The sequence below is a fragment of the Cydia strobilella genome, chromosome Z (assembly GCF_947568885.1).
Source record: "Cydia strobilella chromosome Z, ilCydStro3.1, whole genome shotgun sequence".
In the NCBI taxonomy this organism is placed as follows: domain Eukaryota; kingdom Metazoa; phylum Arthropoda; class Insecta; order Lepidoptera; family Tortricidae; genus Cydia; species Cydia strobilella.
This window is the reverse complement of record NC_086068.1, coordinates 29,285,780-29,301,721: the sequence shown is the minus strand read 5'-3', so window position 1 is coordinate 29,301,721 and position 15,942 is coordinate 29,285,780. Positions and strand designations below refer to the sequence as shown.

The 15,942-nt window shown below is 34.9% G+C and overlaps 1 non-coding gene across 1 annotated transcript; it reads left to right on the top strand.

Annotated features, from left to right (window-relative positions):
• Nucleotides 1-706: 706 nt before the first annotated feature.
• On the top strand, nucleotides 707-781 carry Trnat-ggu (transfer RNA threonine (anticodon GGU)). The gene has a single exon. It is a non-coding gene; the product is annotated as a tRNA-Thr (tRNA).
• Nucleotides 782-15,942: the final 15,161 nt, after the last annotated feature.

The following is a 15,942-nucleotide window of genomic DNA, read 5'->3' as shown; positions in this document are numbered from 1 at the left end:
TTTGTCCGAGAACTAGTAGCGAACGGCAGCTTAAACATACAGAGGATAAGCACTAAGCTACAGCTAGCAGACATATTCACAAAGCCGCTTGGTAGACCAAGACTTCAACAATTGATTAGCGAGCTAGGTCTATTCAACGAGAGAAGGTGTTAAGGTGCAGCCTCTATGGTGCTAACGTCAAAATAGACCTAGCCATATTATATTTGAATAAAGAAGTAATATAGAGCTGAAAGGAAAAGCGCAAGATAGGTTGTTAAAAATAAGATGTTTACTAACATGTAAATAATTTAATAATATATCGATATCAAGTTCTATTGTGTTATCCATCCACTGTGTACGATCCACGAGTTATACCTTTAAAAACACGAACCTAGCCGCCACCATACAACCGAAGATTACTCAGTTTAAAACGGTATTCTGAATGAATATGAAATTTGACATGAACAATTAAGTAACATATATATATATATGTCTATCTCTGGTTCTAGTTTTCGTTGCTAGAATTGTAATAGAAAGAAATTAAAGCGATTAGAAGTTTTTTTCAGAGTAGATATCCATTCTAAAGACTCGTACCTACATTTTCTTTTATAGTGGTGACTCCCTCAATAATTCAAACTTTTAGGGCCACTTGCGAGCGTTACTCCAAACTTACGCCACCCTTAAGGCGTTGAGGGAAGGGATGGAAAAAATCGCACACATCTAGTAGGCCTCCGTGGCTCAGTTGGCAGAAGCGATTGGACCGGTGTTCCAATGGTCGCAGGTTCGAGTCCTGTCGGAGGTGTAAATTTTTCCATTTTTCCTTTAATTTAAAAATTGCGAAAAAAGTTGAAATTATCAGAAAATCCCATACAACAATGGTTAATTTACTCTTATGTACTACTTATGGTTAAAATTATTAACCATACTAAGTAGTACATACGAGTGAATTAGTCATGCTTCAACAATGTCCAACGCATATTGTCGACATTTGGTTTTTCGTATGTAAATAATACTAATATAATATTAGTAATGTATTGTCAATAGGTATTTTCATCTTGTACCCGTTGTAGTCTTTATGTTCGCAGACAGTTTGTATTCTAATTTGACAACCGTGTTAAAAATAGAAGGGCGCGCCGAAACAGATGCGACGCGCGATTTACACGATCCTGATTAGATAGCGCTGATCTCCACGGATAAGCCGCGGCCACGAGATCCGGTATGCGCCTCCGTGTCAACCATATTACTTAACAATTTATACATACCCTCTAATACCTTTTGTTGTAGATGACGTAAGGCGTTTCGGCGGTGTATAATCAGTAGAAAAATGCCTTAAAATCATTAATCAAATATAAACGTAAGCTGACGCCCCGGCCCTGGAACGGCCCGGCGACGGTGGCGCTCCTGATAGCCCCTGTGTCGGCTCGCTCCAGCCTGCCCCGGCCCGGCCACGGCCCGGTCTCACGTGAGTCATCCTTGAAGCTTTTTGAAGACTAGGTAAATGCTGCTCCTGAGCATATCTTGCCTCAAAGCAAAACAAAAGTTATAAATGTAGACGAAGGAAAATCCTACTTTAAATATATCTACTGAATCTATTGAAATGCAAATGAATACCTGTTGTATTTATAAAATATAGTGTTTAAATGTAGATTAGTTATTTGCTTTTTAGGGTTCCGTACGTGGACCTCAGGTATGCAATGCACAGCTACACACACAGACGTGCGCATGTTACACGTTTACAATTGCTCGAGGGAACTTTTTCTTACTGATATATTTACCGCCTCACAAAACTCGTTGTAGGTTGAATAAATATACCTACTTGTTCGTGTGTTGTTTAGAAATATGTAGGTATATACTGAGATTCGTATCGGTTATCGCAGTTTTATTTACTTATTCCTTTTTTAGGGTTCCGTAACTTAAAAGGTACGTAAACACCTGCCAAGTGCGAGTCGGACTCGCGCACGAGGGGTTCCGTACCATTACGCAAAAAACGGCAAAAAGATTTTAGTATTTGTTGTTATAGCGGCAACAGAAATACATCATGTGTGAAAATTTGTGCCATTTTCAACCAAAAGGGTACTTATTGTCGGTTGTCAATAAGGCGCTATTTCCATATAGCTTCAATTCGAAATCAACCTTATCGACAAGCGACAATGTGGTACCTTTTGGATGAAAACGTCACTTTTACGTCACAAACGATACAGCCTGGTGACAGATGAACAGACAGACAGATGGACGGACAGCGGAGTCTTAGTAATAGGGTCCCGTTTTTACCCTTTGGGTACGGAACCCTAAAAATGGAACCCTTGGCTTGTAGGAGTACGTCCAACTTTCTACTGCAAAGCTACTGGACTGATTGAGTTTGTTTGCTAGGTTTTTTATTATGACGGATATTTTTGGGGTGTAAATTAGAAAAAAAAAGTTTCGCGATCTATCGTGTGATATATATAGGTACCCAACGAAAAAGAAAGGGTTCGTTTTAAGAATTTTATTTAAATAATTTTAAGATAAATAGCAGAGTTAGTTTTAGGTGAGACATAACCATGCACGCAGTGCACGCTTCATTTATTTCCGACTACTACTGAATCTACAATTCAAATAGTTATTTGTTGTACAAGGGTGCAAAGTTGTATTTTACCCGCGAGTGTGGAAATGAAACACAAGCAAGCGAAAGGATTCTATAGTAGTTCTAAAATAGAATCCTGAGCATAGCGAGTGCTTTAACACACGAGAAGTAAAATACATTTACACCCGTGTGTAACACAAAACTTTTCCCCTCACTATAGCGAGGAAAGTGCAACATCCACAGGCGTTAGATCATCTTTAGCACTGGAATCACTCATTTTTTTACGATAATACGATATTATAACAGAAAACTGGAAGTTGTGTATTTTTACGTGTCGGAGTCGGTGAGAAAACCTTTGTTGACAATGTTGACATTTCTGACGATGCGTTTTGAAATTGCATCGACTCAACTTGTGCGTTCAGAATTACATTTAACATCATTTAAAAAAACAAATGTTTCTTTTGGAATTTAAGGTTTATGACATAAAATTATTAAATAAAGTTAAATTTTTATTTTTTATTAAATTCTCAAACCATTTATTTAATGATAATTAATATCGAACGAACCATTATTATGAGCGTTTTACGTTTTGTTAATGTCAAAAGCTACTTAAACACGCAAATTCAAATTACTTTCCCCACTAGTAGATAAAATGCGTTTTTCCCCGCTTGTTTTAAAGGATAAAAGACGGCTTTCTGAGCTAGTGAGGGGAAAAAATACATAACATAGTATTTTACGAAAAATGCACTTTGTCAAAAATGTGTGTAAGTACCGAAGCAACCCTTGTGGCGGGAGTCCTAATACTTGCTTTTGGCCTGTTTTGTATTAATAATCAAATCTCGTTCACATTTTCTGTTGACCTGTTTACTACCAGAAATTGAGTGTCACGAAATATTTATAAGTAGTAAAATAAGTGGTGTTCCATGAAAAAATTCAATCTTAACATTGTCTGGCAAGTCAATATTAACTCGAATTGTTTTCCTACTAAGTAAATACCTTACTTATGTATTCCATAGGCAATAACATAGTAAGTACTATTTGCAATATTTGCGTATGCCATAATGTTAACGTTTACGTTTCATAAAAAAGATATGTTTTTAAAATTATAACTTTTTTTAATATATAAAGTGCTACTTTACGTAGCTGTTTAGCGTGCGGAAAGTTCGTATTCGCAAACTAGTGCTTTTTACTTTTCCAATTTTTTTTAATTTATACTTATTCTAAAACATGACGACTTATTGATAAGTGGTGATATTAGTTTCCTTTAAACGTCGTAAACACAAAAACCTAATGTTAATGTAATAATACGAAAAATGTACATATTTCATATTTTATTACTTACCTCTTCATCATTACGAGTATAACACGTTTATTTTTTAATATTGAAGATTGAAAAACCGATCTTAGTAAGTTGTAAGTTGTCTGAATGGAACGGAAAAGCTATGGAAGGTAGGAATAGCTGCCGAAACGCCTGTCAAAGAAGAGGCGTTTTTAGGGTTCCGTACCCAAAGGGTAAAAACGGGACCCTATTACTTAGACTCCGCTGTCCGTCTGTCACCAGTAGGGTTTGCAAAATCCGTCAATTTTTCAGATCCGGATATTTCGGATATTATAATTAGACGAATCCGGATATCCGGATATTTCGGATAATACGGATAGGTATAAAAAAAAGTTACGTTCTACAAGGATTCGGTATAAAAATGCTATTTTCATGGATAGTAGGATTTATTTGAAATTCACGTACTGAAATCGGTGTAGAAAAGTATGACAAAAATTAAACATTTAATTACAAATTAACAATTAAATAATAACAATCAGTCTTTATAGAAAAAAAAATTTTACAATGCTATTATATAGCACATCAAGCACGTGTTATTTATTTTAACAGAAGATGGGGAACCGACACGATAACACAAAAAAGTCAATGATAACTACACGACACGCACAAGCACTAATGACATTCCAGGTAGACGACCCACAGGCGACTGGGCGAAAGCCTGATATCAATGGCAATAACATGTAACAATTCTCTCTAAAATAAATATACTTTATTATAGCATCAACTAATGCTTATTCTTTAATCACTGCTTTCCACCATCAAAGGCAAAGAAATATATTTTCGTCGGCTATTGCGAAGATACTAAAGGTTATCGCTTTGCGGATCTTAGCAATCCTAGACAGATTATAACAGGTCGAGACGTTACATTCATTGAAGGTTCTGATTTAAAGGCGTCAGAAACTGGTTCAAATGTAGAATTGATATCGTCTCAGAGGACTGTTCAAGATGAAGACAATGCTGTTATATGGGAAATCGGTCATTACTCAAAGACGGTTCCGAATACGTCAATGGCAGAAGAGTCCTATGAAGATGCGGTAGAGAGCTCGGACGCAGCCGATGTATCCGTATAGCTTGCACGGAAACTACTCGTATAGCTGAGTCCGATGTACTCAATGTAGCTTCGGGACAAGAACCGACTATTGAAGATCGTAACGAAGAACCAAGAGCGGCTAATGTGCACAATGAGGCAGAACCTAAGTATCCTCTAAGGAATAGGTTACATAATGCGTATAGCGGACTGTATTGCTACAATAGTACCTGCAATGTAGAGGAAGAGCCCCGGTCACACAAGGAAGCATTACAGAGACCTGACAATCATGAGTGGCAAGCAGCAATGGACCATGAGTTGGAGTCAATGAAGGAGCACGACGTTTGGAAGGTTGTTGACAAACCGCCAGAAGCTAAAGTAGTGGGAAACAAGTGGGTCTACAAGTACAAGTACGCCGATAGAAATCTAACATTCAAAGCCAGACTTGTGGCAAAAGGCTTCACGCAGTCATATGGTGTGGATTGTTTTGAAACGTTTTCACCCGTCGTAAGAAGATCAACTCTAAGGTTATTGCTAGCGTTGGCTGCTGAAAATGATTTACAGGTGCATCATTTCGATGTAAATACTGCATTTCTGAATGGCGATTTACACGAAAAAGTTTATATGCGATTACCCATGGAGACTGTATAAAGGAGCCAAATCTCTATGTATGAAAAGTGTCCATACACCGAAATACTACCAAAAACAACCTACGTAATTTGGTCGGGTTATTTGTTGCCTTATATGGTTCATGTTACACTAATATTATACCCAGAGCCTAACTAGCGCCACCGGAGAGATTAGGAACTATTATTTAAAGCTTAACGCGGTCACTTTTACAACAATTCTGCCATAAGAGATTGCGATCCTTTCTATACCATCCATACGATTACCGGAAGGTTTTGACAGCGAAGGTCAGAAACAAAAGGTTTGTTTACTGCAGAAGGCAATATATGGCCTTAAACAAGCAAGTCGCTCGTGGAACGAAAAAGTCAATGATGTATTGTTGTCAATGTCATTTCAAATTTCAACGTTCCGTCCGAGCATAGAGTAACTTACACTAGAGCGGTACTGTCATAGTAAATTTTGTAACTCCAGTAAATTCACTGCCATCTGTCGACACACTTTAAAACTAAAAATAAATATTTTTAAAAATACGATAAAATGTATTTAGATATGGATAAATGTTTTTTTTTTATTTGCATTAATTATTTTTATGATTTTGACCCATGTTCTTTCACTGATATGCGTTAAAATTGTTAAATAACAAACGAAACCGTCAACGCCATCTATACGACAGTTGGCCAAAGCTAGTAGCGCCCTCTGAACGAGAATCAAATTTTCTTGATTTTCGAGGCACGTTTTTTCCTTAGACTGTATCCATCTATTACGGAGTTGTATCTATCTTTGGTCCGAGTACGATAGTTGTTTATATTTTAAAGACGATATTTTCATATGTCTTTATGTGGATGATTTTATGATATTTTATGAAAATATTAAAAGTACGGTGGAATTGTTGAGCGGTTTGCGGAAATACTTCAAAGTGAAGGATTCAGAGGAAGCTCGACAATGTTTAGGCATGTGTTTAGAACGAGAAAAAGAAGGTACGTTTTTCCTACATCAGAGGAAGTTTATCGAAACCGTTCTAAAGGATCATGGTATAGATCAATGCAAACCAGTGAAAACTCCGCTAGAACTGGATCTGCATAAGGTTTTGGCAGATGGGGGTGGTGAGGAGTTGGATCGCCAGGAACAATTACGATACCAGTCTTTGGTTGGTGCATTGAATTACCTAGCCTGCAACACCAGGCCCGATATATGGGCGGCTGTGAGCTTCTTAGCTCAATATAATTCATGTTGCCGATCTGTACACATGAAGGCGGCTAAGCGTGTTCTACGTTACATAAAGGGAACGTGTGACTTAGGCCTTCTATTTCGGAAGTCAAAAGGTGAACTTAACAAACATTTAATTACAGGTTACGTTGATGCTGACTGGGGAGGCGACATTAAAGACAGAAAATCTTATTCGGGATACATGTTTGAAGTTGGACGATATCCTGGGAGTGCAGAAAGCAGAGCTGCGTGTCACTTTCTTCAACTGAAGCAGAATTCGTCGCATTATCTGAAGCATCCAAGGAAGCTGTGTACCTCCAGAGGTTAGTCAGTCACGTAATCAAAAAGGGGAACTCTAAGAGTGTCAAGTTGTTTGTAGACAACCAGAGCGCCATGGCGTTGGCAAACAACCCTGTTTCTCACCGGCGGACAAAACATATCGACATTAGGTACAATTTCGTTCGTCATTGCGTCAATGAGGGGTTGATTCAGTTGGAGTACATCCCGACTGAAGATAACTTGGCCGATGTCTTAACTAAGCCATTGCCCCGAGTTAAGTTTGAAAGGTGTGTGACTGGTTTAGGTTTAGACTTGAGTGCTTGATGATGCTGTGGGTGTTCTCATGATGATGGATGGTTGCTTGAGAGGAAGTGTTGGTAGGTTGCTATGAAACCGTTGTTATTGTAATGTCTGTACAATCAACCGTCAGTCATCTGGTTTTATATATCAAATATATTCCTAGAATTTCCACTGCGACTTATTATTCTTCAAAAAACAATTAAGACTTTAAAAGATATACTTTGGACCGGGAATTAGGTTTAACTATATTTGTAAAAGTTATCCGGAATAGGAGATAATTTTGGCGCGTTGTTTCATCCGGTACTAGATGCTGACTGTACAAAATAATATGGTATTATCAACATTAAGACGGATATACTAGATTTAGGTACAATAATATGGTATTATCAACTTTATGATGGATATACTAGATTTAGGTACAATAATATGGTATTATCAACATTATGACGGAGATACTAGATTTAGGTACAATAATATAGTGTTATCAACATTATGACGGATACACTAGATTTAGGTACAATAATATGGTATTATCAACATTATGACGGATACACTAGATTTAGGTACAATAATATGGTATTATCAACATTATGACGGATACACTAGATTTAGGTACAATAATATGGTATTATCAACATTATGACGGATACACTAGATTTAGGTACAAATATATTTGTATTAATATAAATAGTACATGTTTTCTTAGTTTTATTCGAGAATGGAGTGAGTGACGTCTGTCAGCTCATTCGTTTGTTCTTTCAACCATAGACAATAACCATTGACAATCTCAACACTCTTCCTCAAATTTAACTTTCAATTAAAAAATTAAAATTGATGCATAGTACATACACATTTCGTACTAAGAACCTCTGAAATTAAAATTATAATTTAAGTTTATATTAATAAACTTAATTTGCTATTTAGTAAGCTTTTGCTAAAATAGCTTTAAATTAATGTTACAATTTAACTTTAAGATAATTAAAATAAAATTAATTATTTATTATATTGCTTACTAAAAGCATTTTAAAATATTATGACAATGTTAATTGACACTTAAATGATAGTCAGGTATCATTACCATTAATTAATCTAACAATAGTAATAATAACATAAGATATTACCATTTACTAATTAATCTAATTGTCAAAGAAAATATCCATCAACTGTACTAAGTATCCGTTGATTGGACTATATTAGCATAAAAATTGGTTAACAAAGTAATTAAATTTTTCTTTACATAAACTTTTAGTCATTAAATCGGCTAAATTTTCATTTGAGTTTACACTCTATGTTGATGATGTTCTTTTCCACAAGGTCTTTGTGGAAATGAGCCCTAATGTCAATATGCTTGGTTCGTTTTGAATTTTCATAACTTTTTGACATAGATATTGCTCCAATGTTATCAACGAATAGAGTAGCTTCACTACTAAGTCTTAGGTGTTTGCTTAAACCTTTAATGTTAACCATCTCTTGCGCTGTAGCTGCTGCTGAAATATATTCCGATTCGGCAGTGCTCAGGGCAACACAGGACTGCTTCTTGGAGAACCATGATATGGGGTTTGCTCCATGTAGGATGATGCCTCCGCTCACACTCTTTCTGTCATTCTTGTCTCCTGCCCAGTCTGCATCGGAGTATCCATATAGTTCGGCATCTGCAGTCTTTCTAAAGATCAATCCACGGTCCTTGGTTTCTTTCAGATAGCGAATAACTCTCTTGCCAGCTTTCCAGAGTTGTTCATTCGGCTTGTCTAAATATCGACTAAGATAAGATACAACAAATGTCAAATCAGGTCTTGAGGTGACTGTTAAATATATAAGACTTCCAACTAGTTCTCTGTAGGGGACATCTGTTAACCTTTCATCTTGAATCTGTATATTATAGTTTATTTCCATAGGTGTCTTCATTTCTTTGCAATCTTCCATGTGAAATTTCTTTAGAATTTTGTCTATCATTGTAGTTTGTTTCAGAATTATACTGTCTTCTTTTCTGTTTACTTCCATTCCTAAAAATATTTTAATTTCTCCTAAATCTTTTGCGTTAAATTCTTTTTTCAAAGCTTTTATTGTATCGTCTGTACGTTTTCCAATAATTAAGATATCATTTACATAAATAAGCATCCAGGTGTCTTCTTTGTAGTACATACAGTAATCATATTCAGACCTTTTAAATCCAATAGTTTTCACAAATGTGTCTATCGTTTCATTCCAACATCGTGGTGATTCTGTTAATCCATATAATGCACGTTTCAATTTAAGTGCTGTATTTCTGTTCTTAGTTTCATAACCTTGAGGTATTTTGATGTATACGTCTGACTTTAGTTTACCATTTAAAAATGCTGTTGGTATGTCAAGTTGTGCAATTTTTAAGTCTTCTTGAATAGCTTTAGATAGAAACAATCTTACTGTTGAATGTCTCGCAACTGGTGAATAATTATTTTCAAATATGTTTTCTTTCTTTTGTTGAAATCCTCTTGCAACTAGTCTTGCTTTCTTTGTTCCTTCATCTTTTTCTTTAAAAATCCATTTAGTATCAATTGCTTTCTTTCCTTCGGGTAATTCTTTTTCTTCCCATGTTTCTAGCTTTTCTAATGCTTGTAGTTCTTTATTAATAGCTTCTTTCCATTCTGGTTATCTTGCTGCTTCTTCATATGTGTCAGGTGCACTTGTACTTAGACAGATAACTATGTTCGTTTCAAAATCATTTAAATACATAGGACGTTTGACTGTTCTCCCAGATCGTGTAGCTTCTTCTTGTCTTTCACCATTCATTACTTGGATTTCGCATGAATGCCTTCTTGTTTCTTCTATTTGTTGCGATTCATTTTCTTTGAGCGGTTCTGTTTCTTCTTCTCTGATTTCTTGTCTTCTTTATATAGTGTATCAGTTTCATCGAATGTTACATCTCGTGCAATTATGATGGAATTATCTTCTGGATTCCATAATCTATAACCTACACTGTTATATCCAACCATTCTTGTTTCTTGACCTCGTTTACTTAGCTTGTCCTTTCTTGGAATAATTGTGGCCCATGCTTTACAGCCAAAAACTCGTAGTTTTGATAGATCCGTTTGACCATATCTCATGTAACAGGGTGTCTCATAGTTTATTGCCCATGACGGAGACCTGTTAAGTTGATAAGCTGCACACTGAATTGCTTCACACCATAGAGATTTGGGCAGCTTAGTTTCTGCAAATAAAGTTCTTGTTTTGTCACACAGTGTACGATTTAGACGTTCTGCGGAACCTGATTCTTGAGGTGTGTAAGGTACAGTATATTGAAGGTTAATCCCTTTTCTTCTACAAAAGTCTTTTACTTTGTTTGCGGTGTATTCTCCACCATTATCAGTACGAATTCTTCTTACTTTATTACCTGTTTCATTTTCTATTCTCAATATATAGTTGATGAGCTTCTCTGATGCTTCTGATTTGTAAACTAGTGGGTATACCACACAGAAATGGGAATAATCATCAAGTATAGTCATGAAGTATTTTTCACCGTTTAGTCCACAGTCCTTGACTGGTCCTGCGATGTCTGAGTGTAGCATCTCAGCGACATAGGTTGACTTCGGTCTTGGAGTTTGTTTGAAAGGTGCTCTGGTTGCTTTACCTTCTAAGCAGGGGCTGCAAATTTTATTAGACATTGGTAAATTCATAATACCTAGAGATTTTCTATTTAGATAACCAAGACGCTTATGCCAAAGTACATCACCAAGATCATTGACTTTACTAATATTACAATTTTCTTTACATATGTTTGCACGTAACTTGTAAAGTTTGCCTTCTAGTATGCCTGCAATAAATGCATTATTTCCTTGAATAGTTACTCTATGTTTATTAAACATAATACTATATCCTGCCTCAGCTATCTTTTTGACTGACAGTAAATTGTATGAAATATTTTCGACAATCAATGCTTCTATATTTATTTTACGTTTTTCATTATATATTATTTTAAATTTTCCTACTTTATTAGTTAATATGTACTCACCGTTAGCAACTTGTATTCTCACAGTGTTTTCTAATTTTCTGACGTTTGTCATTTCATATTCAAATTGGCTACTTACAATGTGCTGAGTACATCCAGAATCTATAATAAATGTTATATCATAGTCTTTGTCCTTTTCACTATTACCACTTAATGCGATTTCACTTGCGATGAAGCTTATATCTTCTTCTATCATATCTTCTTCTGTAGTCCAATAATGCTCCTTGACTTTGGAATCTTCCATTTCCTCTGTAAAGTCCTTGTCCTCGTCCACGGCGACTTTGCCCGAAGAATCGTCCTGGTGGGCGGGATGAGTGAGCTCCTCTATATTCTCCTCTTGAAGTCTCTTGTTCTTTCTTTGAATTTTCATATTTATCTTTGTTTTTGTATTGATGGAATTGAGCTAAATGCTCCTTCCGACTCTTGACTTGTGCCTTCCTCTTTAATTTTTGTTTCAGCATCCAGAAGTCTGGCTTTGACAAAATCAAAATTCAACTTTTTCTCAGATGCCATTGTTTCAATTGACGTAATGACGTAATCCTTTGGTAATGACGATAATAGGTAGCATATTTTATCCTCTTCGTCTACTGTAACATCTATAGCGCTTAGGTCGCTAATTATTGAGCTAAATTTGATTAGATGAGCCTGTAGAGGTTCATTACACTTCAATGTGATGAGTTTTCTTTTTAGATAAAATTTATTACATACGCTCTTTCTTTCAAATATATTTTGTAGAAATGTCATCATTTCATTTGCTGTTTCGCCACTTTTTATTATTTCTATATATTTATCAGATACTGATTGGGCTATGACGGATTTTGCTTTCGCGTCATCTTTTTTCTTATCGGTCGTATCCAATGACTCTTTTTTTGTAGTAAGCACGTACGACAGTTGTTTTTCTTCTAATATTAGTTTTAAACGGAATTTCCATGTACTGAAATTACTATTTTCGTTTAAAATTGGTAGATTGAAATGATTTGTTGACGAAATTGTTGTAGCGGTCGTCATATTTTTCTTTTGTTTTACTTCTTTTATTTTTCTTATTGTTATATTTTCTTATTTCATTTCCCATGAATTTCCATGAATCGTTACCCGAAATACATCTTTGTATTTATTTTCTATCGATCTGCTACCATGTTGAAGTTTACGGGCTATTTGAATTAAAGATTGTTGACTACGAAGTAATATATTTGTATTAATATAAATAGTACATGTTTTCTTAGTTTTATTCGAGAATGGAGTGAGTGACGTCTGTCAGCTCATTCGTTTGTTCTTTCAACCATAGACAATAACCATTGACAATCTCAACAGATACACTAGATTTAGGTACAATAATATGGTATTATCAACATTATGACGGATACACTAGATTTAGGTACAATAATATGGTATTATCAACATTATGACGGATACACTAGATTTAGGTACTTACAGTATTATCAACATTATGACGGATATTCAGAATGTTACCCTTAAATCAGTTTAAGCACAAACTACTGACATTTTTAATTGATAATTGTTTTTACACCATTTCTGAATTTTTGCTGTATAATTTTAACGCTTCTGATTTGACATGTCTTTAATATTAATAATAACTAGGTATTTATATAGATAAGTAAATTTATTTCGCATGTTAGTATGTAAGGAAATTATTCAAGTTTTTGTACGCCATCAGGCAGGGTATAGTGCTACAAATATTTATTTACCGCCACTGTAATCAGTTTGACATATACTCACAAATAAAAACACTTTGAACTTTGAACTTTGAACTATACTAGATTTAGGTACAATAATATGGTATTATCAACAATATGACGGATACACTAGATTTTCGATTATCCTATGACACGTTCCTTTCCTAGTTTTAACTAATGTATTAATTTATTTATTTTGCATTTAGTTTCATTATATGTGCATATCATAACTCTGACATAGTTTCGCAATAAAACAGCGCCAACCCGCTTTGTGGTGGTAAAATGTAGCCATCTCTCCCATTGTAATTGTAATGCTATATTATATATGGCATTATGCGAGGAAGCTGCCAGCTCTTGGGTCATCAGTCAAGCGCAAGCGTAGTCGACCAGCCTTTTAGAAAGTTCTTTAAAAACTTATGAGCGCTGGTACTCCACGCCAATCACATTGTAATATTAAAAATTTGATTAATGGGGATAGCCAATTTACCTAAGTCATAGAGTAACTTATACTAGCGCGGTACTGTCAAATTTAGTAACCCCAGTAAATTCACTCCCATCTGTCGACACACTTTAAAACTAAAAATGAAGATTTATAAAAATACGATAGAATGTATTTAAATATAGATAAATGTTTTTTTTTATTTGCATTAATTATTTTTATGATTTTGACCCATGTTCTTTCACTGATATGCGTTAAAATTGTTAAATAACAAACGAAACCGTCAACGCCATCTATACGACTGTAGGCCAAAACTAGTAGCGCCCTCTGAACGAGAATCAAATTTTCTTGATTTTCGAGGCACGTTTTTTCCTTAGACTGTATCCATCTATTACGGAGTTATATCTATCTTTGCCTAAGTTATTCGAAAATTAAACGATTTGTCATTCGCCAGTCGTATGACGTTAGAAGTGTAAATTAGTCAAGTACGAGTATAACGAATGTATTAAAGTTTTTTTTAACATAATTGTAGTATAGAGCAAGCCATAAAATGATTGCATTTATAAGTTGTAGTTCATGACCAAACCTGTGATAATTCGGGGCACATTCTAGGGATTTAATATCGATAAAAAAGATGTCGATATATATTTTGCATCCGTCAACCGCCCATTAGTCATTATATTGCGAAAATAGTTTTGATAAAGAACTCCTTTCAGCCATATTATAAAATAAATAAGGTTTGTCTCGAAATGGTTTATGTACCTGATGGTATTTTTATGACTTAAGGTAAATTTCACATTTTATGTATGTACTTTTAGCAATAATAAATAACGATATAAAATGATTAGAATAAAACATTTAGTGCCAATGTGGAAATATAAATAAATATATCTTAGAAAAAACAGCTTTTTAGAATTTAAGAAGCAGTATACAAAGCGATTTTGTATAAATATATATATTTAATTTGTAGAACATTTAGATGTTGACAGTAACATCGATATATTTAATTCACTTTAGTAAGTGCCCCGAGTTATCCCAGGTTTGTTGATGACGCACTTTTTGTGCTGCCCAGTGCCCACAGGGCCTATTCGCGCACACTCGTGCTTATGAATGGCTTCGATCGTCGTTTCGACGGAGCGAGCGGCTTTTTCACGATGGGATTTTTAATGTTTTATTTCGTTTTTATAATGGATATCTTTTTAAATCAAGAGTGAATAGAAATCTTTTAGGTAAGCATGATCCATCCTAGACTACATCGGCACTTACCATCAGGTGAGATTGCGGTCAAATGCTTGCCTTTTTGTAATAAAAAAAAATATGAATCACTTAACGGATTCTGTTGACAATAAAAGAAAATAAATGTTTTTGTAACTATTAAGATTGCGCCAAAACATGAAGAAAGATATAAAGTACATAGTATGGGAACTTACGTCAGTTTGAAAAAATATATACGTATTAAAATTGTTGTCCGTATTTCAGAGCTAGTGCTTAAAGCATAAAAAACGATTTTTTTCATAGCATACCTACATTTTTGCGGTACCAAGACGGCCATTTTTAAGGTTCCGTAGCCAAATGGCAAAAAACGGAACCCTTATGGATTCGTCATGTCTGTCTGTCTGTCCGTCCGTATGTCACAGCCACTTTTTTTCGAAACTATAAGAACTATACTAGACTTATATTGACCGGGATATAGACCGTGATTACCTTTTGTATTATTTGTTTAAGAACTATACTGTTGAAACTTGTATTCTGTTAACCGCATTAAGATTTTCACACAAAAATAGAAAAAAAAAAATTTTTTTTCATGAGATCCATACGTGTCTATCATCTATCTATCTATGGATAGGTCTTCAAAAATGTCTTCATTTTTATCTAAACTGAATAGTTTGCGGGAGAGACACTTCCAAAGTGGTAAAATGTGTGTCCCCCCCCCTGTAACTTCTAAAATAAGACAATGATAAAACTAAAAAAAATATATGATGTACATTACCATGCAAACTTCCACCGAAAATTGGTTTGAACGAGATCTGGTAAGTAGTTTTTTTTTAATACGTAACGTAATAAATCGTAAACCGCAATTTACCTTTCACTCACGTTTCACATAAAAAAACCGGCCAAGTGCGAGTCGGACTCGCGTTCCAAGGGTACATTACACAATTTAGACGATGTATTTTTTATGTGAAACGTGAGTGAAATGTCTTTAAAAAACCCGTAGGGGTCGGATCAAAAACTAAGTAATTAAGTCCGACTCACGCTTGACTGCAATTTCTAATAGGTTTTCCTGTAAACTATAGGTAAAGATCTATTTTGTGTACTTTTTTCAAAATTTTGAGACCCAGTATTTTCGGTGATAAAGGGGGAGAGGGGGGGGGGGGATGGTAATTTTTGCCTATTTTCTTGAATAACTTCTAAATTGTTTATCTTAAAATTATAAAAAAAAAAAATTGAGATTCTCACAATGAGCTCTTTCATTTGATATATAACACAATATGGTTTGAAAAATT